Source organism: Amblyomma americanum, chromosome 4 (genome assembly GCF_052857255.1).
Source record: "Amblyomma americanum isolate KBUSLIRL-KWMA chromosome 4, ASM5285725v1, whole genome shotgun sequence".
Classification (NCBI taxonomy): domain Eukaryota; kingdom Metazoa; phylum Arthropoda; class Arachnida; order Ixodida; family Ixodidae; genus Amblyomma; species Amblyomma americanum.
The window spans coordinates 189,289,213-189,315,925 of NC_135500.1; the positions used below are offsets into that span (position 1 = coordinate 189,289,213).

Consider the following 26,713-nt stretch of genomic DNA (forward strand, 5'->3'; position numbering starts at 1 on the left):
TGGCCGATCCCCCAGTGTGGGTACGTGCCATCTTTTGATAGGCTAACAACAATAACAACACTGTAGCTGCAGGACAGAGCGCTCGCGCTTGGTAGGCCAGCTGCAGACACGCGAGGGACGATTTGGTCGGGGTTGGTACTAATCGAATTAGTGCTTACTCACTAAAACTTCGTCGTGACTGGTGGACTGTGATAAGAGTCCGCCGTAAAAAAAATAAAAATATCTTGCTGACAGGACTGAACCGCGCTCATCACGCGGGGCAGAACGTGCCAAAAACGAGAAGACAAGGTACTCTAAAAAATTAGCAAGAAATTAAAAAATAGAGGCGACAAAAAAGGGGGGGGGGGGGTGATGCGTCCTTCCACGCTGTGACGGGACTGCCGCGAGTCCGAGCTTAAAACGAGCGCTTTCGGCTTCCGGGTTCGCGAAGACAGCACCCGCCGCCTACCGCCCGCCCCGCCCAGGGATAATGAATTGGGTTTCGCTTCCACTGTCCGTTTGTATTTCTTTTTTTTTTGTCGCCATCTTTTAGTTGCTGCTGCGTGTTGTGTCTCGCAGTCGCACTCTCTCTGCTCTGCGGTCTTTCTCGGACGGTTTATTTCACCCTTCTCCTCCTCGCCCGTGCTGCCCCTCACTTCACGGCTCGTCCCGCATCCGGATGACGTCGTCCTCCACGGCTGTCCCATCCGTTGACATCTGACAACGATGCCGCTTGCAGGAAAATTTAAAGAGGGGCCATTTTTGAATGAGCACGTGTTCGGAGCGTGTGTTGCGAGCACGTACAAGCCGCAAGCTTTGCTCGCTACATCTGTCAGCGTCGCTCTGTAATGAAGAGGCGTGCGTGCCGGGACACTGTCTGCTACTCCTGCTGCTGCTGCTGCTGCCGCTGCTGCTGTCGTTGCTGCGTCGTCGTGGCCCGCGTGGACTTGCTCGCTCGCTAGCAGTAAAAGATAAAGCGGGACTCCACGGGGCTGAGTGTAAAAACGGAGACGGGAGGGGGGAGACGCCGGTGAACTGTCACTCCCGGTGTCCGCCCCGAGATTGCTGTGCCGGATAACGTCCGGGAGCTGCTTGTAATGGCGCGGAAAGACGAGGAGGGACGACATCCGCAGGTGAACGTCGCTGCCCCGTTGCACGCCGCTTCAGCCGTCCTCCGACAACTTGCTCGGGTCCCGCTTGTGTGAGCGCAGTGTCTATTTATTTATTTATTTATTTATTTATTTTTGCCTTCTCCCTGCCCGCTGCGCGCTCTCGTTTGTCCGCCTGTCATTACGGCGCCGGCCGGCCTTGTAAGTGACCGCTCCGCTTGTTTTATCTTCGCTTATTGCTGAGGATTTCCTTATCTAAGGAAACTCGTCCGCGCCCCGCGTCTGTCTGCCCGACCTTGCTAGTGTGGCAGTAATTAGGGGCCGTGCTTGTCCGGGACGTTGGTTTTCCTCTGCAGAAGAGACTCTGTTGCATGCCGTCTCTTGCAACGATTGACGCACCCAGTCCCGAACTAAAACGGGACCTACATCCCCCCTTCCTCCGAATTTTCCGAAGAACCTCCGCAGCACTTACATATGTGTCCTTGAATGCGCAGAGGTGCTTTGCTTTTTTTTTTTTGGGGGGGGGGGGGTAGAGACCTCTTCCTGCCTGTGCATGCATGTGTGCTTGTTCGGTGCGCGGCTCGGAGATGGCGCGGGAGATTTTCTGCCTGCCTCGTCACGTACCCAGGCAGCTCCTGCCCTTAGTGCCTTCGGCACCGGCGGTGACAAAGCCTGCCACGGTGCCTTGTGTCGCCTCCCGCGCTTTCCAAGATCTCGGCAGACAACTACCACTGCGGCGGAGGCTCAGCAAGGGCCTGTTTTGCCCATCCCCGCCGTCGTGCCTCTTCGTCTTTCTTGCGGGCTTCGCTTTGCTCCTGCTGGTCTCGACGGCCCGGTCCTGGCGATCTGTCCATCGTCTCCTACTCGGAAGGGAAAAGGTCCGACTGGGCCTCTTTTTGCGTGCTTTTAGTTGTCACGGGGATTGCAGCTCTGCCGTCTTTCTCTCGACGGCTTTCGCACAGAGTGGCCAGGCGTTCCTAAGTGCGGGACAAGGAACGGAACGGACTTTTCGCTGGGGACCTTCACGGGGGCTCTACGTGAGGTCGCGTGGTCTCTGCATGTGCACGTGTTCATGCGTTCCTGCGAAGGCTGCCTGAGCGACGGAGGACGCTTTGCAGGGGGGAGGGGGAGATGGGCGGAGGCGTCTTGGTGACGTTCCGGAAACTGCCGGGACCCGTCTTCTCCACCGTGTGCGTCGCCCGAGCCGATTCTCGGTACAGGAGCTGGGTGGGCGCTTTGTCGTGGTTTCTGCTGGAGATGCTGCCGCGGGACGTCGCTTTTCACTACGCTGGGTTAGTTCTGCTGAGCAGCTTTTCCAGTCTAATACCCCTGTCACACGGGCATTTCGAGGGCCCTCGAACCGATAGTCTATCGACTCAAAGGCGATCGAGCGCTGCCACACGGGCAGTTTCAATGGCGATCGAGTCAATAGCCTATCGAGTCAACGGAGTAGCGCAGAACTCCATCGAGATTTCGAGGGCCTTCGAGCGCTGCCCAAGGTTGCTAGCGTTGCTCCGAGCGGCGCCAAGCGCACTTTCGTACACGACACATTCACGGTGAAAAAACATGAACAAACATTATTCGCATAAAATTTAATGTAAGCAGCCTGTAAAATTATTTTAAAATTATATTAGACTGGTTTTAAGCGCATTAAGCGCATTCATTTTACGTTGCAGTCTTTGCGTTGCTTGCGTACTTAACGTTGACAACATGGCGGCACCCTGCCCGCCCGCTTCACAGCGATAACAGCTTCGTCGCTAATCCCTCAAAGCAATATCGTGTTCTAAGCTGTTGTATTCGCCTTCGATTTGCCCATTCTTACTCTCGCATAAAGTTTCAAGAGAAAAATAGCTCTTGTTTTTCAGATATCATGGCGATGTCCCCGGTCTTAAGCCCGACGAAGCAGCGCTCCGACGCAGTTGGACTGGCTTGGTTTTGGCTCGTCTTGTATTAAAGTGGCTACAGCAGTGTATGCATATGTACGTACGTGCAACTAAAAGGGTTTTTAACGACTTTCGCGTATGCCTGTATTTCAGCATTTAGTATACATTTATCAACTATTTTTGTTATTTTTGCAAAATCCAAAGTAGCGATTGTGGCGCCACTCATCTGTGGCGTAAGACACGAGAACCATTTCAATGGCCATTGAGATTTGCCGTGTAGCAGCGGCGAGTTCGATGGCGATTGAGAATCTCGAAGACCCTCGACTCGAGGGTGATTGAAACTGGCCGTGTGACAGGGGTATAATGCTGGCCACCGTCGAGTTTTCCGGGGTTGGGCAGGGAGCACTTAGCCATGCCATACCGCGGCCGAAAATATGGCGCAAACAAACAAACAAACAAACAAACACAAAAATGAATTCAAGAGATGTTCCCTTTCTCGTCTTGTTTCCCGCTTGCGCTGCCTGCGCAACAATGCACCTCGCATGCAGGCTTCTGGTGCGCTACCGCTAGCTTTAGCTACCTTTGGGCCTCGAGGCCCCTCGACGTGCTGAAGGGCCCTCTCGTAGTGCTCGCCCGGATAGCCGGGTTTTTACTTTTACGCGCGCGCACACTTATCTTCGCTGAGCCCCCGCCGACAAATTGCGCCCGGTGATCTGGGCGCGTATATATTTCATGACTGCCGCTAGGAAGACAAATTCGGCCGCCTGGGGACGGCGCCGCTCTGGTCGGGAAGGAGTGTCGGTCGGTCGCCGCGCGGGCATTATCCGAGTCGCCCGTAGCACAATTTGGACCCGAAGCGCGTGCGGCGCGCCCGTTACCATCTTCTTTCCCTTTCTCTCTATCTCTCTCTCTATTTTTTGTTTTAGTTTATCTCTGGGGCCTATTTTAATCTGCGAAACCGGCGGGGCTTGGCTACTACCTGCCAGTGTAGCGAGCGAAATTCGGGTGTTTGTATTCGCCGAAGCGTTTAGGGCTATCTTGGAGAGCCGAGGATGAGGCCGGGGGGGGGGGGGGGGGGGGGGGGGGGTTGAAGAGCAAGAAAAATGCGGCTCGGAATCGAGGCGAGCTAATGCGGCCCCGCCGCACAGAGCGCCTGCTTGCTGCTTGGCTCTGCCGCTGTCCTGGAATTTTAAAGAGCGCGTGCTCGCGCGGAGTTATTAGTCTTATCTGGGACCGTTTATTTTTTTATTTATTGCTGGAGATTTGATCGTTTCTTTTTCGTTATTTATCCCGTCCCTGCGTGGCCCGGCGGGCGATGCGCCATTTTAGGTTAATGAGTATGCGCTCCTCGATCCTTTCCCCACCACTCTGCCCTGCTCTGTCTCTTCTTTTACTTTGCTAATTGGGAGTAAAAATGGCGGCGTCCCCTCAATTAGTCTGCGGGCGAGACGGTAACACGCTTTTGTGCCTCGCGCCCTGTCTTCGAGGATATGCGGCTTGGCTGTGCATTTTTGTTTATTTTTCCTTGTTTTGTGTCTGGCTCTCTTCCTGACCTTGTTCATGGACCCTGCGTGGTCGGCGGTAGCTTGACCGCCCTCTTCTGTGCCTGGCAGCAAGCACTGCCAGCCCGCCTATCTTGGCGCCATTTGTACCCGGGAACAAAGTGCGCGAACTGCAGCGGCAGTCCCAGCTCTCCTGCTCTTTCCGAGGTCGCGCTGCCGAAGAGCACGCAGGGCAAAACAGGGACAGTCTTTGCCGTACCACGCGATGAGTTTGTCTTCAGGAGTCGTCGTTGTAAGCGTCGGAAAAGGTCACCTGTGTTGGCACACCCTGTAGTCTTGCTTTTTCTTGCGCACAAGGTTTGGCTGTCGAGTGTTCTACAGGACAGTGTCCATTGGCTGTCGTTCGCCGCGGAAGAAGATAGGCCGCCTGTAAGTGGTACCCTGCAGTACTGGGTCAGTTAAGAGGGATGCCCTTGCTTCCATGCGAAACCATCCAGAACCGTGCTCTCATGGCAAAGGCTGCGCAGCATTTGTCAGCAGACGCGTGGAACTTTCCGTTGGGAAGGCGCTGGCTCATCGCGGCGAACGATGACTTCCCAGAATGCTGTTTTTCTTCTGTACCTGTTTGACATCGTTAGCCTCGTTGACGCTCCGTCCACAAACGCCAGTTCGCTGCGAAGACGTACCCCTACTGTAGAGTGTTCAGATGCAACCGGATATGGCCGTTAATTTGGAAGAATTCTCAGGCCTGCGGGTGCACGACTCACCAGGATGTGCAGTAGGAAGCGCTATGACTGCACCGCTAGAGTGGATACCAGAGTTGTCTGACAGCCGACTGGACAAAGACGGCGCATTGAAGGGCATACGCCTGACAGGGTCGCGCTTCTTGCGCAGCTCGCCGGGACAATACCGCGCATATTTAGCGACGCCGACTGTCGCGGCAGGTCGTGGTGTGCGACGCATTGCTTTCATCCAGCAACGAACCGGCCGGTACGTACCTATACAGACTCGTACTACAAGCGGTGGTGACCTTGTTGCTTGTCCCCCCCGAGATCTCCATTGTCTCGCCCGTTCTCGTCGCGCTATGCGCTGCTAGTCGGCATGGGTAAGTGGACAATGGAGCGTACAGCAGGGAGCCTGCGGGGAAAAGAAAAGAAAACAAAAAAACTTCGGGGAAAGTGGCTGACCTGCTCGCCGGCGCGCTCCTGTGTGTGGAGCGAGGCCTCGCGCTGGTCGTGGCCAACGACCTCTTTGCCGGCGTCGCTTTCTTCGGCGCTGAATGAGAAAGTTTCTCGGCCGCCGCGAGCTTTTCTTTGGCGGCGCATGGGGGCTGACGCGGCATTATGACAGGCCGCGCACGCCGCTGGGCGTCGTTTAAGCGACGTCCCGAGCTGCGGCCAAAAGCACGCCTTCTTTCTTTTACTTGCTTACTTTCTTCGTCGATCTTTCTCCTCTGCTGTTTCTCCCTTAGCGCGTGCGCGGTGGGGACTATTGTACGGGACATGCGGCGTCCACACGGCTGACGCCGTTCGCTTTCGGCTGAACGCCCGGCGGGCTGCGGTTCTTCGGCGGACGGCAAGGAGTGAATGATGGGCACTTTATAGGGAATGTATGAGCTTTACACTGAGCCCGTTATATTCACTGGTTCGGGCTGGGGTTCCGGCGTCTTTTCACTTCCGTTTCTTTATGCCGAGCAGACTAACGTGAGTCTCTTTTACTGTGAATAGACGCGTGATCTATCCTTGCCTGCGACTGATGCTCGTCGAGGTGTGTACTGTTGCAACAACTCGTGGCTTGAAACTTCGGTACCTCCCCGCCCCCTCCCCCATGTCAGAAGTTTTCTGGCCACAGCGTTTGTTTTCAGGCGTACAGTGAAATGTTCAAGTTATCTATCAAGCTGTAGACCTCCGTAAAGCGACAAGAGCCATTGCACTAGCAATTCGGAGCTCTTTGGCCTCCAAGGGACCTGTGAGTGTACCGCTCTGCAGCTCAAAATCAGACCCTGTGGCCGAAGACTTGGCCACGAATGAAGGTTCAACGAAGTGCTTCTGTGCTTGCTGGACACTGGATGTGCGCCCTTGCACTGTTGCCCCGTCATAGCTGGCGAGGTGCTGCGTGCCCACGTCTGGCGCTCGTGGAGTCCTTTATGATGTTAGGTATCCGCAGACTGCACCTCACGGGAACTGGGCTTTTTTTTTTCTGAAAAAAAAATGGGGGGAACCGTGCACATTGTGCCCTACAAACTTTATGGCGCAGCTTCAGGACGCGGGTTATAAAATGCAGCGTCAAATATTTGTGGAATGATGGACAAAGTATAGATGTACGAAGTGCGCGCATTTATCCAGAGCCCCCGCCGGCTATCATTATTTTATTATACTGGTCTGTTTCCTTTCTAGAAAGCACCAATAAAATCGGTGCTCTCGCGCTGCTTGAGCTCCGTTAAGCTGCTTGCATGACGGTCGTGTGCAGTTCGCCTCTCCGCACCAGGTGTCTCCGGTGCGGAGGGGAAGTTTGGTTTATGGGTGTTTAACGTCCCAAAGCGACTAAGGCTATGAGGGACGCCGTAGTGAAGTGCTCCGGAAATTTTGACTACCTGGGGTTCTTTAACGTGCACTGTCATCGCACAGTACGCGGGCCTCTGGAATTTCGCTTCCATCCAACTTCGACCGCCGCGGCCGGGATCGAACCCGCGTCTTTCGGGCCAGCAGCCGAGTTCCGTAACCACTGAGCCACCGCGGCGGCTTGGAAGAGAAGTGTTGGCTTCCGCGTTACGTCAACGCAAACAGGAACGTTCGCTTCAAACAGGACAAACAAACAAAGCAAACGGAACACAAGAATTGTGTTCGCGCTGGAAGAAATGCGCGCTGATAATAAAATAAAGTGAGTGAGCTGCAGGTGCACGCACGCAAATGAAAATGCGCACGTAGATTTATTCATTCATTTTATTTTTGTTTCAATACCCTAAGGGCCCACGCGGGCATTACATTGGGGGGGGGGGGGAGATTAAGCAAAGAAAACAAATATGCAGTACAAAATACAAAGGACTGAAAACAGGAATAAGCAAGCTAAGGAGCCAGATACATATTGTTACGACGAAGTGGCAGTGGAAGACGAAGTGGCCTCTCGCGCCCAGTCATCCGCGGAGTCCTACCTCTCTTATTATATTCAAGATGTGTTGTCTCTGTGCTGCACAGTGGATACAAAGATGAGTGAGGCTGACAAAGTCGGACATGTGCTCGTGGGCATCGCAGACGACGCCTTCACTCTGCTGATCTACAAAAACTGCGACAAGATGCCGACATCATAAAAGAATGCCGCCGCTTCGAGGGCGCCGAAAGCCGACGGATCACCCAGCACATCGCACCCCTGCCCAACACGGCTGCGTCTTCCACTGCCACTTCGTCGTAACAATATTAAGAAGAGAAAGGGAAAAAATAGCTACGAACAGGTACTTGAAGAGTAACAAAAATTGCACATAAAGGTGGTATATGCACTGGCGCACAGCCGCGCGTCGGCGCTGCAGTGTGCCGCCGCCGACCGCCATGATTGAGGTGCACGTAGCAGACGAACTCCTGCTCCGCAAGCATGTTTCCTTCGCGTGTCGCATCCAGACTGCCGTTTGGAATCTGCGTGCATCGGAGATTAAGCCGGTAGTCGCTGGGTGCGATAGGGTTTGGTTCCCCTCAGTTCGGGGATAGAAACCCAGATAGTGGTCAATGACAGCAGCGTTTCCATGAAACCAGAGAGCCGCATGTAGTCAAAACACATTTGCAGGGAAGTGATCGGTGATCCGGCCCCTCGCTACAGCGTCTGCGGTGCATGAGCCCACCGGGCAAATACCGACTATAAGGCACCGATTATGTCTTGTGTGGGAGTCTTCTGCACACATGACCGGACTTGGGAAGCTTTGTTGCCCCTCTGGAGCAGTCACTGTTTTGCACAAAGGCGGTCGTAGATTGTCACCACGGCGGCTTATAAGGCACCAAACTGTGCAATGATAGTTCAGTTTTGCACTGTGCGCGCCGTGTTGACAAAATTCGACACGAGAGTACCTCCTAGCTGACACTTGATAGTCCCGGCTTCGTCAGTGTCGTGTCTCTTTTCCGTGCCGGCATGTGACAACACAGCGCACGGTGAAAAAACTAGTGTGCTGTTTTGGTATAGGGATCGAGGTTGCCGCACCAGCTCGCGAGCTTGCAGTATCAACCTGACGCCAGCGCAGAGTTGACATCGTCCACGATATAAAGACGCCGCCTGGGTGGCCCCGACTCCACCGAAAAACGAAGCGCATGCCTGAATAATTCACTTGACGATCAAATAATTAAGTGCGAGGTCACATCCTTTCATTCAACATTTAAGCAAACTTGCCGTCTTCCGTTTGTTTAGGATGCACTTCGTCCAGAAATATCGCAGGTCAACCTAAGATTAAAATCTGAAGCATTGTATCAGAGTCAGATATGTAGTACAGCTGGGAAGTCAACGGCTTTGCGCAGGTATAAGCAGTCCACAGTTATGCAGCAAGGAGCACCGCAGACGCGTCGCAGCTGTCGTGTGGCGCAGGGTCACCGATCACTTCCTCGCGAATGTGTCTTAACTTAATTCGGCTCTCTGGTTTTATGGAAGCACTGCTGTCATCGACTACTATCTGAGCTTCTATCCCAGAATTGAGGAGACCCAAATCCGCGACCAACTTTCGTCGGGGCGCCTTTTTTCTCGGCCGGCTCGAGCAGCGATGACAAGCGCAGCTGCCCAATCGAAGTGGCGTTCGTTTACGGAGTAGTTACGCGCGGCTATCGCACCCAGCGACTACCGGCCTAATCTCCAATACACGCGGATTCCAAACGTCAGTCTGAATGCCACGCGCTCATTAAACATGCTTGCGGAGCAGGAGTTCGTCTGCTACGTGCACCACAATCATGGCGGCCGGCGACGGCGCACCGCAGCGACGCGGCGCGGCTGTGCGCCAGTGCATACCACCTATAGCAAGATAGGCAAATAAAGTAATTAAGAAAATATAAAAATATACCTTCGGAAGTTACGAAACATGGCATCTGACATTTATTTATCGGAACGTAATGGCCGACACGCATACACCCAAGCGAACGAAAAAAAAAAAAAAGAGCTAACGACACAACTGGGTTCCTCCTATACTATGGAAAACAAGAATAGAGAGGTGCCGACAGTGTTCTAAAAAAACACGAAAATGAAGTCAAATTAGAAAAAGCAATCCAACGGCGGTCACAAGAGATGCTGCTTCGATTCTAAAGACGAAAAGGCGGCGGCGCGGTCACCCTCCGGGACGGTGGAACAAGAGGTGCCGAAGCGGTCCTCGCAAGGGAAGCAGTGCCATCAGCGTCATCGTGCGCTGTCTGCGTGTTCCTTCGTGAAAGGCCCGTTGGACGCGCGGGCGGCTCTCTTTGGTCCAGAGGGATACAAATGGAAGGGGGGGGGGGAGGGGGCGTCATTGCTGCTGCTGCAGGTGCGCCGCCCACCCGCCACCCTTACCGCGTAACAACGGAGCGACGCCTTCCGGGTTCCCCTGTCGGCGATGTGCCATTGTGCGGCCGCCCGCATTCGGACTGCCGGATCGGGAACGGCCCTGGCACGCACGTGAAACGAAGCCGTTTCGTGAGGCCGCCGCGACGGAATGGACAGGCCGTGCGTGGCGAGGCGTTGTCTGGGAGTTGCACTGCCGGAAGGCTGCTTGCTCGCAGACCCCGAACTCCTGGGCGACCTTCAGCGTCCGCTGCGGAACCCTCCTGGAAGTAGAAGGGAAGTGGCTTAGATATGACAGAATTCGAGAGTTAGCTATGAAAGGATTCATAGCAGTACTGCGTGCACGGCGACTTTTTCATTAGTTACCTTTTGTTTACTATTTAAAATTTCCTCCCCTTTTTTTTCGTTTTGCAGAGCGGGGAGGTCTGCGATTATCGCGCTCGATCGGTACGACTCGTATAACAGGCTGACAACTCAAAGTTCACTCAGGGGCGTATGAGGCTTTATCTCGCTGCTGTATATGTCTTTCACCTGGGCAGGTATCCGTGAACGTCGCTTTTATTACGTACAGTACTCACGGATTGAAATAGGACATTCGGAGCGCTAGCCTTGCAGTGCCACGCAGGCATGTGGTAAACCACAGGCCGGCTCATTGGCTACTGGAAGGAACAATTCTGCTTTGTAGATGTTCTCCCTCTCGCGCCATACCACAATGCACCACCTTGGTTCCATGAGCGTCTACGGGCGGCGCTCCATGAAGCGACGGCCACGCGCTCCGAATGTCCTATTTCAATCCGTGAGTACTGTACATTTATCCTTGACTTGCGCCCGAAGCTTCGCTTCCGTGGTCGTTCAGGTCCCCGTTTGCAACGTACAATAAAAAGAAACGGGGGAGAAGGAATGACGCGGAGGCTAACGGGAATAAGTGAATGGAGGGGAGCGTACGATCGCTCGTCGAGCGGCGGTAACGAAAAGAGCTGGTTCGCGTCTGAACGGTGCTGTCGATTCGCTGCGGCAATGGCGGGAGATGTGGCCGACGCGTCTGATGTTGAAGCCTATATCGTCTTCTGTAACCCATTCCTCCGGGTGGCGGAACATAGAAGCGGTGTCCGCTCGTCAAGGGACGAACGCTATTGCGGTGAGCGGAATAGATGAAACGGAGCAACGACCGACAAAATCGGCGACGTGGTCGGCCGGGAATCGTCGAGTAGAGTGGGGCCACTCGAGACGAGGCTTTCGATGTCTCGACGAACGATGCGCACCGTTTCGCCGATGTTGATACCTGGCGAGCTTGAGGTGGAGCTCTTCGCTGGACGATGTATTCGAGTTGCGGCTTAGTGCACCGTGGAGTGCAGGGCGGCTTTTTTTTTTTTGCGCTCAATCGGAACGCCGGTCAGCAGGCAGGCTGAGAAGTCATCTGGGTCGAAGGGACAACAACGCCGCCTGTGCCGCTCTCGTCGACCTTGCGGCGCGGTCTTACACCATCGTGGCACCAGGTATACGGCCGTGTTGAGTTGGGCGAAATTTTGTATTGTTCTGTACGCTTCTGCCCTTGTCCTGGACACCGAATCAAATTTTTGAGCACGTTTTGTGCTCATACTGTATAGATGTTCCCTCTTTCAAACAAGTGGAGCGTTATCTTCGGTGTTTTCAGAACGGCCCGCGTATGTTGTTTTTCTATTTTTTTACTTCTACAAAATACAAACGGCCTCGTCCTTTTTTTGACGGAGGGACCGCACAAGTCTCATAACGTCTACCAGCAACCTTGTGGTCTATAGCAGCCAGCTCTTCGGCTTCTGCGTCCACGTGCGAGGCTCCGTGCTGAAAAAGAAAGATAATATTTAGAGGTCGTTGCCAAGAACATTGAACTCTCTCGTTCGTCTCAGCGATCGCCAGTGGTCGAATCGTGCTCTTCACACGCACGACCTCTCTGGCAACTCCTCCCTGTGTCTTCAGTGGTTCGACGCCGGCGATGGGGGCACCACGTCGGGACCATTCGGTTCGTCATTCACAAAGTCACGGCTCTCACGGCCGCTGTGACCGCGCTGCGTTGAAAAGAAATTTCGAGCGCTCGCATCTCGAGGAACCCGTCCGGCGACGCCCAGCGGGCTTTGCGCGTGCTTGCGACCGAACCTTGGCAACCGTGTCCTTGCGCAAACGCGCTGCACGCAGCGTGGTTCCCCCGCGGCTTTCGACGAATTCGACCGCGTCCGATCGCCTCCGCCCCGAGAGCGGCGGCAGCAGTAACAATGCAGTCCTCTCCGTTTAGTGCCTGGCCTTCTTGAGAGCCCGCTCTCGAAAGGTCCGCGGCCCCCTTGTATCTATCTGGTCGGTCCCGGAGCGCGGCTCTCTTGTATCCCTCGTTTCTTTTTTTGTTCGTTCCCGTTAGCTTGTATATTTTTCCTTCCCGTTCATTCTTGATCTTTACCCCGAGCCTCTCGATAGCCGTAGCCGCACGTCCGGAGACCGTGTATTTACACATGTTTCACTGATTTTTTTTCTTTTTTTGGTACGTGTGCGACCGGCCTGTCTATACATACGCCCGCACAGCGCGGTTGGGCTGCTCTCCCGCTGCGATAGCAATGATGTGCCAGTGAGGCCGTCGCTTATTCTGTGCGCGCGGACTATAGAGGGGCCCCACGTACTTACCGTCTCTAGCGTGTACGCGTGTATGCAACAGACGGCATGCTCAGTTCGATCTTGCGGCAACTCAGCTCGCTCAGTTCCGTCCGGGTGTTCGAACCGTATACATTGTGCTGTCGGGGTTCCTTGATATACTGGGTAGCCCGGAGCTGTCTTCTTCCGTCGAGTGGTCGCTGTTCCGGTAATGGCCGCCCGCGCGCGAACGCCCTGTCCGTTCTGATTGACTTGTCAATATTGGCTGACTTTCTCGTGTAACTGTCCGCGTAACCGTCACACGCACTCCTGCGGGATGCACGCGTCGGGTGGTATTGCGTTTGCGCGCGTGCGCTAGACATCTGGTCGGCCCTGGTTATGCAGCCCGAGATTGACGTTTTCGTGTGCGGTAACTGCGCGCCGCTGTCCCCCGTCGTGAGCACCTCGTTTGTGTATGCACTGTTCGATCCAATGTCGGTCTCCTGCCGGGTTGTAGCGACTAGGTATTCTTTCATTGTGCCTCACTACTCGTGCATACTTTTTTTTTTCACTGCAGCGAAGGAATCGTTATTACGCAAGAGAGCGTCTTGCACGACCGTCCTATGCGCGCAAGAAACTCGTATACTGTCTGTCCTGCCCGTGCTGTGTGCTTTCCGGTATATTACATGGAACGCAGTCTGCGATCAGCGGGAAGTTCTTTCGTGCTTTCAGGCAGTAGCCGCGAAGCGTGTTTGATCCCCTGGGTGTTTTGTCTCAAAAATATTTTGAGTGTGCTTCAACTGCGTATGCCACTTTGCTTACTGGTATCGTTGCTCATTTCGTTCTGTCGCTGTCGACCTCTCCGGGCTTTTCAGCTTGGACCCTTTTGTCTAACTCCTGCATCAGACTGTGCCGGGGAACGATAATGAATTATATTTATCTGTGAAATAAAGAAAAATAAATTTGGTTTTTGTGGAAAGGAAACGGCGCAGTATCTGTCTCGCATATCGGCGGACACCTGAACCGCGCCGTAATTAAGGGAAGTAATAAAGGAGGGAGTGAAAGAAGAAAGGAAGAAAGAGGTGCCGTAGTGGACGGCTCCGGAATAATTTAGACCACGTGGGGATTTTTAACGTGCACTGACATCGCACAGCACGCGGGCGCCTTAGCGTTTCGCCTCCATCGAAACGCAGCCGCCGCGGTCGGGTTCGAGCCCGGGAATTCCGGATCAGTAGCCGAGCGCCCTAATCACTGAGCCACCGCGGCGGTTTTTTTTTTTCTCCGAAAAAAAAAATGGTTTTGAGCAAAGCAAAAGCGCAGTTAATGGTCTCACTTCTCGTTGAACACCTCAGTCGTGCCGTAAAGGAAGAGAGGAGGGTGGTGGGAGCGAAAGAAACGGGTGCAGTAGTGGAGGGGTCCGGAATAATTTCGGCACCTGGTGATCTTTAGCGTAGCAAAGGAAAGGATGACGGAGGGGTTGAAAGAAGGGAGAGATAATTCGCCGTAGTGGAGGGCTCTGGCGATCATTGTCTTAGCAGCAGAGCGTCGTAACCCTGCCTCCACCTGCTAGTTGGTGTCTCGAGGAGTGAGACGCCGGACGAAGAGTGACTCAGCAAAAAACGAAAATGTCTCGGAGAACAGCAGGCCTGTGTGCAACATATGCAGCCTCCCGAAGAACTACACGTGCAAGAATGAGTCTTAAGGGAGCTATTCTCTCTCATATTGCTCTCTCAAAGACGCCTGTTCGATCCCGGCCGGGGCGGTCGAATTTCGATGGAGGCGAAATTATAGAGGCACGTGTACTGTGCGATGTCAGTGCACGTTAAAGAACCCCAGGTGGTCGAAATTTCCGGAGCCCTTCACTACGGCGTTCCTCATAGCCTGGGGGCTATAAACCCCCATAAGCCGAACCAAACCATCAACAGAATCGTCGTGCTGCAGACACTAGTGCAATGACGTGCGCAATGCTTCCGCGGTTACCATGCAAAGGGACCCTGTCGCGAAGCACATCGCCGGTCGTCTCAGTGAACGTGAGGTCACCTCGGTGGGCGTGGCGTCTGGAGGAGCCGCGCTCGGCCTTGTCGCGGCTCGTCGTACATGTGTACTGAAGGGATCGGACACCTCCGCCTCCGCGTGGCAGAGCAAAGGGTAGTGTGCGAGGCGGCACACCCTCCCCTGGCGCCGTCACTCGTATTTCGCGTGGGTTCAGCGAGCGACTGCGCGCGCGACGGGTGATTGAAGCGCCGCCGCGGAAGGGTTGGTTCGGCCGCTGCCCGATCTTGATGCAATTTGATCGACCGCGGCCTCTGACAAGGGAGCAGCTGCAGCGCACCTCATGCGCAGGCTCCTACATGTCTGCGCCGGGGATCTTGGCGGGTGTGGGAAAGCGTCGCGAGTAAAGGGCGCGTGTGCTTCGCAGGCCGAAAGGAAGAAGGCAGAGCTGCAGGTTCAGTGCACGGGGTACGGCAGATTGTCCGAGTTTAATTAGACGACAGGGGGAGCGATGGTCGCCTATTTGTCTCTACTTTATTTCCTTGTTCGCGGTCGATAGAGTGAAAGTAGCGGTCGGTGTAGGAAACCGCGCGCGCTTTTGGGTGATCAAGCGTTAAATTCGAGGATCGTCGAGCTTGAGATATGCAGAGAAGCATCATCGTCATCAACATCATAATCATCATCATTATCATCAGGACATAACTGAAGCTTGGGCGAGTTGGTATACTCCGTTGAGTAATACCGCTCCTAGAAGTTCAGCTGGCCACTTCTTGGGTTCAGTAGCATACTTTGACCCTTGGGAGAGAATATGTCGTACGTCCTTTGGCAGGCAAACGTTGCCTACGGTGTGCGTGACGTTTTCCGTCTTGTTTTCCCTGGCTTGAGAAGCGCGGAGCTGAGGATAAGTTTGTAGCCATAGGAAGTCAGCGGTTGAATTAGCAGGGTCTGAGAATTCTATCTGTTCTAATTCCCTTGAGGTGGAGCCCGGGCGTTGTGTAGCCTGAGATATAGGCAGTTTTTCAGAACAGGCCTAGCCCTGTGCACGATGTGAGACCGAGTACGGTGCTACGCCAAGCTTTGCTATGCTTGATATGTATTGTCGGGGGTGAAAGTACTGACCCCCCCCTCTCTCTTAGTTCCGAGCTGTGCAGCACTGCATGCGCATGCCACCTGACGGTGCGCCTCTGGTCAACACCTGCTCAGCGTGCCGGCCTCGACATCTGGAGTGCATCGAAGTGGTGACGCCCGCACGGACTATGGCTTGGTACGGAGCTTGGAGGGGGAGTGTGTTTTTTTGACCCCCGATAGTACACCCTTTTGAAATGATAAAGTCCCGGTACAGTGTTTTGCCGTTGAAAACCCATTTGTAAAAAAAAATCAATTCCCATATATATCTACATGTGTGTGTGTGTGTGTGTGTGTGTGTGTGTGTGTGTGTGTGTGTGTGTGTGTGTGTGTGTGTGTGTGTGTGTGTGTGTGTGTGTGTGTGTGTGTGAGAGAGAGAGAGAGAGAGAGAGAGAGAGAGAGAGAGAGAGAGAGAGAGAGAGAGAGAGAGAGAGAGAGAGAGAGAGAGAGAGAGAGAGAGAGCAGAAGCAGTTGATATTGGAGGATTGAAATGGTTGTGAATGGGAGAGGCGGAATAACCCGTCGGGCCAGACAGACAGTATACACGTACCGCGCAAAAGCGTGGTGCGCTGTGGGAACCGTTGCGAAAGACAGAGCACACGTGGTGTTTTCCGTCTCTGTCTCCTCGGACGACAGAGACGGCGCGAGAGGAAAGGGAAAACGCGGAGGAGGCTGCCCGAACGATAACCGGCCGCGCCTGTCTCTCTGCCACAGGCCTCGCGGAATGCGGCTGCGCTTCGTCGGGGCATGGCCCCGACTGGATTGCGAAACAAGGAACACGCGGACGAAAGGAATGCGGTGCACTGCATTTCGAACTGGCCACGAGGGCGTTATGGTATTGCAGGGCGAAACTTGGGCGCAGTGCTAAACAAACAAAGGGAAGATGAAAAAAGGAGGAACTAAAAGTTCAAAGGCAATTTAAAACAGAGTACAGAACAGGTGAAAAGTGGCGACCGGAAGCGCTTACTACATATCAGGAGTACTTCAGTTTGGGCTAGTCAACACATTAATTTCAAAAGGGTGTTTTCAGCGCCGAAGAAGACAGACCGAACATGTGCTAGAGGCTCCACCTTGTCTTTGTCACCCCCCCCCCCCCCACCCCCCGCCAGATGAAGCGACGCAGTCCACCTTGTCTTGCAAGGCGCAGTCCACCTTGTCTTGCAAATCGTTACGACTGTAGACGTGGACCGCGCACATGCTTCGCTCGTGGGTGGAACGCGAAGAGAGCGAAGTGCGTTGGTGGTGGCGCTAGCTGTGTGCTTTCCCTGCGTAAACATATTCCCTGTTTGTGTTAGACGTCTTCACGTTGCATTACTGTCTGTTTTGTTCGGGCTGACTCTTCCAAATTGCCCGAGAAAAATTGGAAGGGACACATGTGCTCCGTCTTTAAGTCCATGACGCGATAGCGTTAATAATTTTTTTAATACCCACTATACGGAATTGGTCATTCTCCACTTCACGTCGCTAGGAGTCCTCACACCACTGCTGACGCAGCGATGATGCTCCACTGCCCCGCGATGGCAGGTGCTGCCACCGGTGGCGGCTTGTGCAACCCAGATTGCTCTTCCCGAGCAAACTCTAGCGTCCAATCATTAATTTAACTGCCACCTGCCACGGTGGGCAGTTTTCTCACAGTCCTGTGGGAAAGCTGCGATGACGCCGCAACGTCACGTGCCAGAGGTGGGACACCTAGGTTGCTTCTCTGGGGATCTTTTTTTTTTCATGGATTTTTCGCTGGTGGTTAACGACGCCGACGACGACGCCGGCTTTTCTGCGTCACGGGCTCCATAACGCTATCGCGTTAATAGATGTATACACAGTTAACCGAAGTAATGTCCTTTCCTTCACACAAGCGGGACTAGTTAAGGGTTCGCCGTGCAGCGGTCTGTCATGCTGAATTTGAAGCAGTCGCATTCCGTTTCTACAGTGAGTGGCTGAGGGTTGACTGATGCACACCTCACGAGTATTCTGAAGCAGTCGCATTCCGTTCCTACAATGAGTGGCTGAGGGTTGACTGATGCACAGCTCACGAGTCTCCCTATGCGTCGTGCGATTTGTTGCTGGCGCGTGCCCGCAGTGGCAGCGCCCGCTGCACGCGCGACCCGGGTGCGGTCTATCCCGTTGAGCGGAACACGCGGAAGTAGCCCGGGGATGGGGAAGAGTTGAGTTGCACTCGTCGCGCGGAATGCGGCATCGCCGCGTCACACTTTAGCCGAGGGCAGCTCTCGTTGTCCATCTGTCACGCACAGTGTGTTCAGGTGCGGCGCGGGATGTGCACTGACAGCGGAATGCCGACCGTTTGTCGTACGTCTTGGGGTTCGTCCTTGGAGTGGCTGCCGCTTTTCGTGTCGACGAACACGCGAGCTTATTCCGCTTCGCAAAACCACCAAACTGCAGCTATAGTATCCTGTTTTACCACTATGCTGTTCATCCATTAGTAGTGGTGGTGGTGGTGGTGGTGGGGGGGGGGGGGGGGGGGGGGGGCATTGTAACCAGGGGATGATGAATGGGCAACTTTTGGAGGTTGGGCTACCTTTTGAAAACTTGATCGTCCAATGATATGGGGTTCAGCTTGGTTTTCTGCCCCCCCCCCCCCCCCCCCCCCCCCACAGCACACACACACACATTTAATCTTTCCCTGATTGCAGCATCGTGGTGAATCCGGTGTAAAGGTACACTGAATACAAATTAAAGCTGTGCATCATCGACAGGGCACCGAAGTTGAAACAAAAAGAGAGCACTGCCTCCGAAAACGGACCTTTCACGAGCTAGAAGAAGACCAGTTGTCGCACGTCACTGGTCGAGGCTGTCCATCGAGGAAGAGCCAGATAGCCAATTTTTAGTGGTAATAATAATTCCATTAAGTTATCCCCAGTGTCCCTTTAACGTTGATGTATCTAAGGAGGGGGTCCAATGCGGCGCTGTTCTCGTGTCAGGGCATCGCATGAGCACAATGTTCTGCTGGTATCGACCGCAAGGATAGACCTTTGGGATAGCTGGTTACACATGTGAAGGAAAGGAAGACAGGATGGGAAGACGTCTAAACAGGATGTTAGACTGCAAAGGTGCAGTCTGCATCTTTATTTACGCCCGGTGCTTCAACGTGCATGCATCTGAATTCGGGAATTTCCCGAAGTTCGCTGTTGAGCGCGCGTTGTTGCCCCAACACAAGTCGCATCCATCTACGTAGCATGCGTGTCTATCTCCCGAAAAACGAACACACCAGGGAGCAGGTTCTTTCTGACGCATTTCAACAGGCGTCAGAAATGCGCTCGCTTGTCATGACCGCATTATGAGGCGAACGTTGCCGGTTTCTTCGATGTACCTTTCAGTCACGTGCGAGCCTGCTGGCTTGTTAAATACCAGCTGCAACCGCTCTCGCGTGCCTGCCGAACGGCCCCCTCTAGAGAGAGTTATTCTTGGCGGCCCTGAATCGACCTTGAGGGCTGGGGTGGGATGGGTCGGCTTCTGGGTTCGCCCGCTGCTCTGATGGACAATAACTCTCCTATCGATGCAACGGGGCCACCGGGCCGCCGCCGCCAACGACCTGTTACGCACCAGCAGCGAGGCGTCCCGTCGCTCCCTTCCCCTCCTCGGCTCTCCGTACATCTAACGAGTGCGTCGGGATCGAAAGCGGCTTCTTCGCTCCGCTGGCATGGTCTTGTGTGTACCAGACCCCCCCTTCCTCCGTTTTCGCTCTTTATATCTACCAGCCGCCTCGTTGGCGTCGGCGACCTCCCCGAACACAGCGTTAGATACCGTGCGCGGCAGGGGCTCTTCTTCGGCACCACGCATGAGCGAGCATTTACGCTACAGTCATTTAGCCATGTGGCGGGGGGCACGTAAAAGCAGCTGCTCTACACAACCGGCGATCCCGCACGCGTGCACGCTTTCTCTTACTTCCTCTCTCTGTTTTCTTTCTTCCTCGTTCGCTTTCGCCGTTCATCCTTCGCTCCGCTGCCGCCGCCGCCTTCGTGGCCAAGCGCGCTATTTACCTTTTCAATAAGTTGCCTAATGACGATCATCGAGACAACCCCTCGCCCTCCTCCCGGCGAGCTTTTCGAGCCCCGTGGGGTTGGCTACTTAAGTGAGCGCCGTGCCTGTCTGCCTGTGAGCGTGGATAGTAAGTAGTATACTGTGGCGCCCTTCTTCGTACTCACGTTCTCTCTCCACCCTCCCCCATCGTGGAAAGTCGCCGGGCCGATGTAGTGGCCTCGAGGGTCAAGTGTCTCGTCCGCCTCTGCGCCGGCGGCACTGCAGCCCACCCCCCCCCCCCCCCCCGCTCCACACACACACACGCACTCTTGCCCCCTCCAGTTCGCTTTGCAGGAGGAGGACCACCCGTGAGTCGGAGCCTCGAGCTGCTCTTTCTTCCCATTGTTTTTGTGTTCTTCGCTGCTTTCTTTCTTCGATCTGGGAGAAGTGCGTCACGCGCTCTCTCCGAGCGGCCGAGGACGAGAATGGACGCGGGGGCCCGCGGCTGTGGCGCAGTGAAGGCGGCCGACGTCGGCCCCGTGTTGGCTGCTGCTGCTGCACGGCCGCTGCTTCTTCTCCGCTGCCGCTGCCGAAGATTGGGGACGTGGTGTTATTATTTTTCCGGGTGGTCCGAGGCCCACGTCGCTGCTCTCGTGCGCGATTGTTTTTTACTCGCCTCCGTGCCACCCCCCCCCCCCCTCCCCTTCCTTTCGCCCTATGCCTTTCCCGCCGCCCTGTCGGGCCCTGCCCTCCCTCGCAATAGAGTCGTACGCTGCTCACTGAGGCAGAAGTCAAAAGTGAAAGAAGTGCGAGCCGAACCGCTTTGTTTCATGGGGCGCGGCCACTTTCCCGGGGGTCACTCTCGAGAGGTCCTGTTCCGGGGTCTTCTTCGTTTCCGTGCGGGTCGCTGTGCACGTGTCTTCTTCCTCCTCGGGTAATGGATCTCTCTCTCTGTCTGCCTACTTGTGCTCTGCGACGCTTGCGGTGTATGTGGGGCTGCGGGCCGTGTGGCGGCAAGGCAAGTTGCTCGCTGGCTTTGTTTCTTGGTGCCTGTCGTGACAAACGGTTCCTGGCATTCGCCGCTGCGAGCTGGAAGATGGACTTTCGCTTTTGGGTGTTCCCGCAGACGATGTGCGTCAGTCATTTATCTCTTCCTCTCTGGGTTCCCTTCCTTTCCCGCCTGTCACGTGCGCTCTTGTTGCATCGCCACCTGCCGTCACTTATTCTGCCCGAACCTTCGACGATGCGTGAGGAATGCCTCGAAACGTCTATGTTCCGCAGTGGCACAGCATGGCTGCAGGAGCGGCGACCTGACACCAAGAAGTTCTGTTCGTGTAAAGGAACAAGCGAACCTTTCTGGGCCTATTGATGAAAGAAACGCCAATGTAGTGTCTCTTATTACAATCTTTAGTTACTCGCTCAGTTCGTGTTCGTGACTGAGGCAGTTACATCTGTGCTTACTTATTTATAGTCGGATTTGGTCTAATAGGCAGCGACTTCTGCGCTTTGAAACTTACCCAGGTTGACTCAAAGCGCGCCACTAGTTCCAAAAGCAGGAAAACCGCTCATCAGCTTATCGTGTTTGCAATAACAGGACGGTTGACTGCGTTGGTAGATAGCTTCTTTTTATTTCTTTAGCCAATCAGGCAGTTTCTTTTCCACCCTCGTTACTGGCAATGCATCATCCTAAAGTAGATCAATACTTCTTTGCTGGGCACGAAGCCTTGGCGTGATGGAATAGGAGATCATCTTGCTCTGCCAGGCGAGACCGCGCCGCAGCGTTTTCACTTGCGAGGGCGCGTCGGGCAGGCAGCAAGGAAGATGGACAATGAGCTGTCATCGTCATAAACTGACACCTAGTTCTTGCCGTTCATTCTCGGTAGATTTGCAAACAGTTCTGTCGTTATAATTCAGGCTCTGGCCATATGAAATCCGGAGTCGTCGTCGGTGTCGCGAGCAGAAAAACCGCGGAGAAGCAGCCTAGGTGGGCCACACCTTGGTGACGTGACCTTACGGCGTCGTCACAACCTGCCCCACCGGGTTTTGAGCGAACTGCCCAATGATTGGTCACGAGAGGTTTGTCGGAAGAGCAGCCCGGGTCTCACGGGCCCCACCCGTGGCAGCGCTTGCTATCGCATGAGAATGGGCGCAACGCTTAACCGCTGCACTGGGAGTGGTATATGTGGACCCCCCAGCGATATGTGAACGTAAAGTCGAGAATGATTAATTCCGCATGCATGGGAATTCACGTATTAACGTTATCGCGTAATACCCTTAGGAGAACCTTAAAGGGACTATGCAATGAATAAAAAGTCGCTTGTAAATGTTTTCAATGCTTGAAATGATCCTAAGAAGCATTCACACCGAGTATGAGTCTTCGGAACTGAGCCGGCAATTTATTATCAATTTTTAAAAACCGTTTTTTTTTAAATTCGCGGCCCGATTGGTGTGCTCGTAGTGACCGATTTTGAAACTAAAATCGCGAAAAAAGACGCCACTATACTCATAACGTCACCAGGCCACCACACGCTGTCATTCGCAGGAGCCACGGCAGCCACGACGTCACGGTCACACTTCCGGTAGCCGTGAAAATCATCTGCGCGTGCCACCGCGCGACTCTCTCAGGCAAGCGCAGGCCAGGGCATTGCTTTCGCGCATATGGTTTCAATTTTCCTCTGCCGCCTCCTGTGGGGAGTTCCGGAGCCACTCGCAGTGGCTCGCCGAGTCGCTACTGTCGTCGCCGGTGTTAAGCCGGTACGGCGTGCACGCATAGGGCTCGATGCCTATCGCGGCCCTAAGAGCGAGCAGTCGCGCCTCGAGGTCCGGGTCCATTACTGCTAACTACAACAGACGACAAGCAAAGAAACCCGACGCGCGCCGCGATCACGCCGCCGACGCTGCTGCTGGGGTGCTAGGAGGGACATCCGGAAGTTGCAAAAGGGACGTCAGCGGATGACGTATTCATGGGTGGAACCAGTTACAGAGCTGTTTTCTTTATTTTTTTTCTGGTGCTCCTCGTGTACGAGTTGAGGGGGGAGAGGAGGAGCGTAATTTTTAATCGTCTATATCTTTGCTGTTATTGATGCTAGCTTAAAAATTCTTGCGTTGGGGTGACAAGTGATGAAATGCCTATCTCTCGTGTGCTTTACGTAATCTCAATTAATTTATTGCATAGTCCCTTTAAGTGCGCCCTCGTTTTTTATCGTTGTCCAAGCTCTTACACTGTACTCCCTCAAAACGGCTTCACCGCTGCACACCCCTATCTTGCTGGAAAGCTTGACTCGACGACTGTTTCGGGCTGTGCTAAGCGGTGTTGCGGGCGATGCTCCGCTGCCGCTCTCTGGTGGGCATTTTGTACCCTGCGTTCCCGTCTACGACGGCCTTCGCGGTGCGACGTGCGGCCTTGGCGCATAGCTGCTTCTGCCGCCGCATGCGCGCCCCCGTAGAGGAGCGCTCGCTCGAAACTCGACACTCCGCGTGCCGGCGCTGGTCTGGTTCTGCCCGCCTGCTTGGCTGCCGACCGGCTGGTTCGTTCCCCCCGGTGTGTGTGTGTGTGCGGCGGGCCAACACGTGAGCCGCTGCCGCCTCGGGGCATTTGCCGCGTTCGTACCTCGGCCAAGTTAGCCGCTCCCGAGGTACATCGCGAGAACGTGCCCATACACACGGATGCGCCAAGTGTGCCGCGGTGTGCGCTGGCATTCCGCTTTCGTCGAGCGAGGGGAGGGCAGCAGCCGAGTGTAGCGAAGCCGCGTTCCATGCTGAGCTCGGTGGGGCGAAGACGGATAGGCGTTCTTCTCTTGACTAAACAAGTCGTGCTACGTGCTCGGTTTTCCTTCAAAGAATCCCAAGTAGATTGGATAAAGAGAGAGTGACGCCGCTCCTGGTGCTGGGAGGTTAAGCGTCGACCAAGGCTTGCGGGCAGCAGTGGGCGCTCGCTTATTTTGAGTCCGCAAAGTGCTCATTGTGGTTGAAATTTTAGTTCTGTGCTTCTTCAGCGCGTACGGGCGTAGACAGCGCGTCCCCCAGACGCCCCCCCCCCCCCCCCCCCCCCCCCGAGTGTTTACCCAGTGCATTCCAGAGCGACGGTGAATCGGCAACGAGGAAGGAACCAGCGCTGCTGCGCGTCGCGCGAGACCGAATCCAGAATCGACGTGTTTGCGTGTGGCCTCCTCCTCGTGTGTTCAAACTTGCATACTTGGCTCAGCCTCAAGCAGCCTCTGTGTTTGTAATTGGGGTTTTACACGAGGCACGCGACGTGGCACGTCGTTAATCAAAAACCGTGCAGCCGTTCGTATACCTGCGGCGGCAGTGAGTAATGAAGTGCCGCGTGTACGCATTTCATTTCACCCTCGCCCATGCCGCCCTTGCCGCAACCTGCTTGCGGTGCAGCCAGCGAGCCTCGTTCGTCGGACTCCCTTCTCAAGACTCTGTGAGGTGGGCTTGTTTACCCGAGGCGGTCCCGATGGCTGTACTCGGCGTAGTCGCAGGCATTTCCTTTCTTCTTTTTTTTTTTCGCAGTTTGGACCATATTGAGCATTAGAAAACAGCTGCCCGATAATTTACACGAACCATGGCCAATGTCCTGTCCGCGCCGTTATTGTGATGCGTTTTCTCGCGGGATGGAAGTTGTACCACGTGAGTGCATCCCAGGACGCTGCGAGCATTTCTCGGCACCGTATGAAGCGGCTGACTAGCGCTCACTCACGAATATTTTTCTCCTCCGCCCACTCACCCACGCTCATGCCAACACACATTCACACCCAATCACTCACGCTCATGTCCACTTTACCCACCGCCGTGCCTCAGTGGTTATGGCGTTCGGCTGCTGACCTCGCGAGTTCGATCCCGGCCGTGGCGGTCGCATTTCGATCAGGGCGAAATGCTAGAGACCCGTGTGCTGTGCGATGTGAGTGCACGCTAAAGAACCCCAGGTGGTCGAAATTATCCGTAGCCCTCCACTACAGCGTCCTTCATAGCTCGAGACGCTTTGGGCCGCCGTTAAAAAAAAAATTTAAAAGAAAGCTCAAGTCCACTCACAGATGTGTAGGCGCAGTGAGTGCACTCGTAAGTTTGTGGACATTACGACTGGTGCCTGCTGCTTCCGCTAAGTGGGGAAAAAAAAATGCGCGTTGTCCATCCATTTGTGATGCGCAGGACGGAAGCTGCACTTCTCGTGGGACGCTCGTGACTTCGGACCCCCGAAGTTTGATGTCGCATATAATTGAATTGTGTATTTTTTTGCACAGAACTAGACTTGATTTAATAAAACCAGCAAGAAGTTAGAGGTAAACAGATGAGAAATTTGCCACTCATTCAAGGCAGAGAAGCCACAGCTGTTATGGATATAAGAGCGGGGCCTCTCCGCAAGTGGCGACACTGTGGGTTTCCGAGCCAAGTGTCTTCCCAGCATCCGTGGAAACAGGACCCCGCAGGTGCACCTCTGAAGGCCCTTGGGTGTCCGTGTGTGGTGACAATGAAGCGGCGTCAGAGCTTCATTGGCCTGGCAAACGCTTGCTCGTGCGCCTCCGACCTGAGCCCAGAGGGGTCCAAGCCCACAAGAGCACCATAGCTGAATGAAGCGGGTGTCGTTGAGTGGCGCCACCGTGGCTTCTCTCTCCAGCCAAACCAGGGGCGCTTCGAGGACTGCGATGACGTGGCATCGTCGAAACAAGTCCCAATCGCGTGGGGACCCAAACACATTGGGCCCCTCTGGGCTCAGGTCGTGGACGCACACCCACAGGAAGTTGGCATGCCACGGCTGCTCGGTAATTCGCGCCACCGTAGTTATCCGAAGCGGAACATGGTCCATTTCGGTGTCGAATGTAAATGCGCTTCTGATACTGAGCACTTCGGCCCTCGGGCGTTGGTGTCCGTGTGTTGGCGCCACTGCGGCCTCCCAGCGAATACCAGAAATCGTGCGCCTCCTTTTGATGCCAACTTGGAACGTTCAGAGAAGCCGTCTAACTTATTATTATGTGTGTGTCTTCACTACCAGCACCAACACCACCGTTACATTCTACAACATGACGCAATACGATCGTGCTGCAGGATACGATTCTTCCCGCCGCCCCGCTGGAAACAAATGTCCTGCCACACGAGTCGTTATAGCCTTTTGCTTCGGCGCGCTCAGGAAACTCGGCGAAAATAGCCGTCTAGCCTGTTCTAAAACCCAGCTTACGAAAGAAGACCCCCAACCGCCGTGAACTGCTGTGATGCAGTTCGCTGCCCACAATGGGGACGACCGGCCTGGACCTACGGGGGGGGGGGGGGGGGGGAACAAGATAGGCGCACACCCGTCTTCTTGTTGCTACACCTGATCCCACGTCCCTCGCTCCAGAGCAGGCTGCCGTAGCGGTGGAGTGCAAAGCATCACTCATACCACCCTCGTGCAGTTCGAAACCGCCCGCGTCTCTTGCATATGCATGCTGCTCTGAAAAGAGGTGGAGAGGAGACCCCCCTCGTCCGCAGTTTCGACATCAAAGTGTGACCCGTTCTGTGCGCGCGGCAGAGTTCACGCCTCTGCCTGCCTCCCTGCAGCATTCACGGCGGGAAGCGATGCTCTCTCGAGAAGTAACAGCATGCATGCACGCAGAGAGCGCTTTGGGGTGTGTGTCCCCGACCAGAGCGCAGCGCTTCTTCAATAAAGTTTCCCGGAACGAAACTCATTTGTCTGAGGGGATGGAAAAAAAAGGGGGGGGGGGTTGAAGTGGCTGCTTGCTGGTGGCTGGGGAGGGGTGTCCCGGAGGCGTCAAAGGGGTGGGCCGCCCGCTCTGAGCGGTTCACTCCTTTTCCTCACACGTGAGCGGCGGCGGCGCGACTTGAGTCCGCCGCCACCCGCCGCGGCGTTGCCCGTGGTAATAAATGGTCTCGGCGCGTCGCCGGTGACAAGCGGCGTGCACCGCGCTGATACCGGGGCTCTTCTCCCGGAAGCGCGGCTTCCCCGTTGGGATCGCCCCCCTTTGTGTTCATTCTTGTTTCTTTTTAGAGTGGCCCCCTTTCCCCCTTCCCCCTTCGCCTATCTCGCTGGCTGGCAGCGAAGACGAGTTGTTGTCGTTGT

General features: G+C 54.8%; 2 protein-coding genes across 3 annotated transcripts in view; one reads left to right on the forward strand and one right to left on the reverse strand.

Annotated features, from left to right (window-relative positions):
- Positions 1-6,298, reverse strand: part of LOC144128863 (E3 ubiquitin ligase Rnf121) — a 283,986-nt gene extending 277,688 nt beyond the window's left edge. Inside the window, exon 1 of the mRNA XM_077662635.1 lies at positions 6,295-6,298. The gene's annotated coding sequence lies outside the window, so the exon portion shown is untranslated. The remainder of the gene's footprint in view (positions 1-6,294) is intronic.
- Positions 1-26,713, forward strand: part of LOC144128865 (uncharacterized) — a 148,431-nt gene that overhangs the window by 45,042 nt on the left and 76,676 nt on the right. The gene's annotated exons all lie outside the window — the stretch shown is intronic.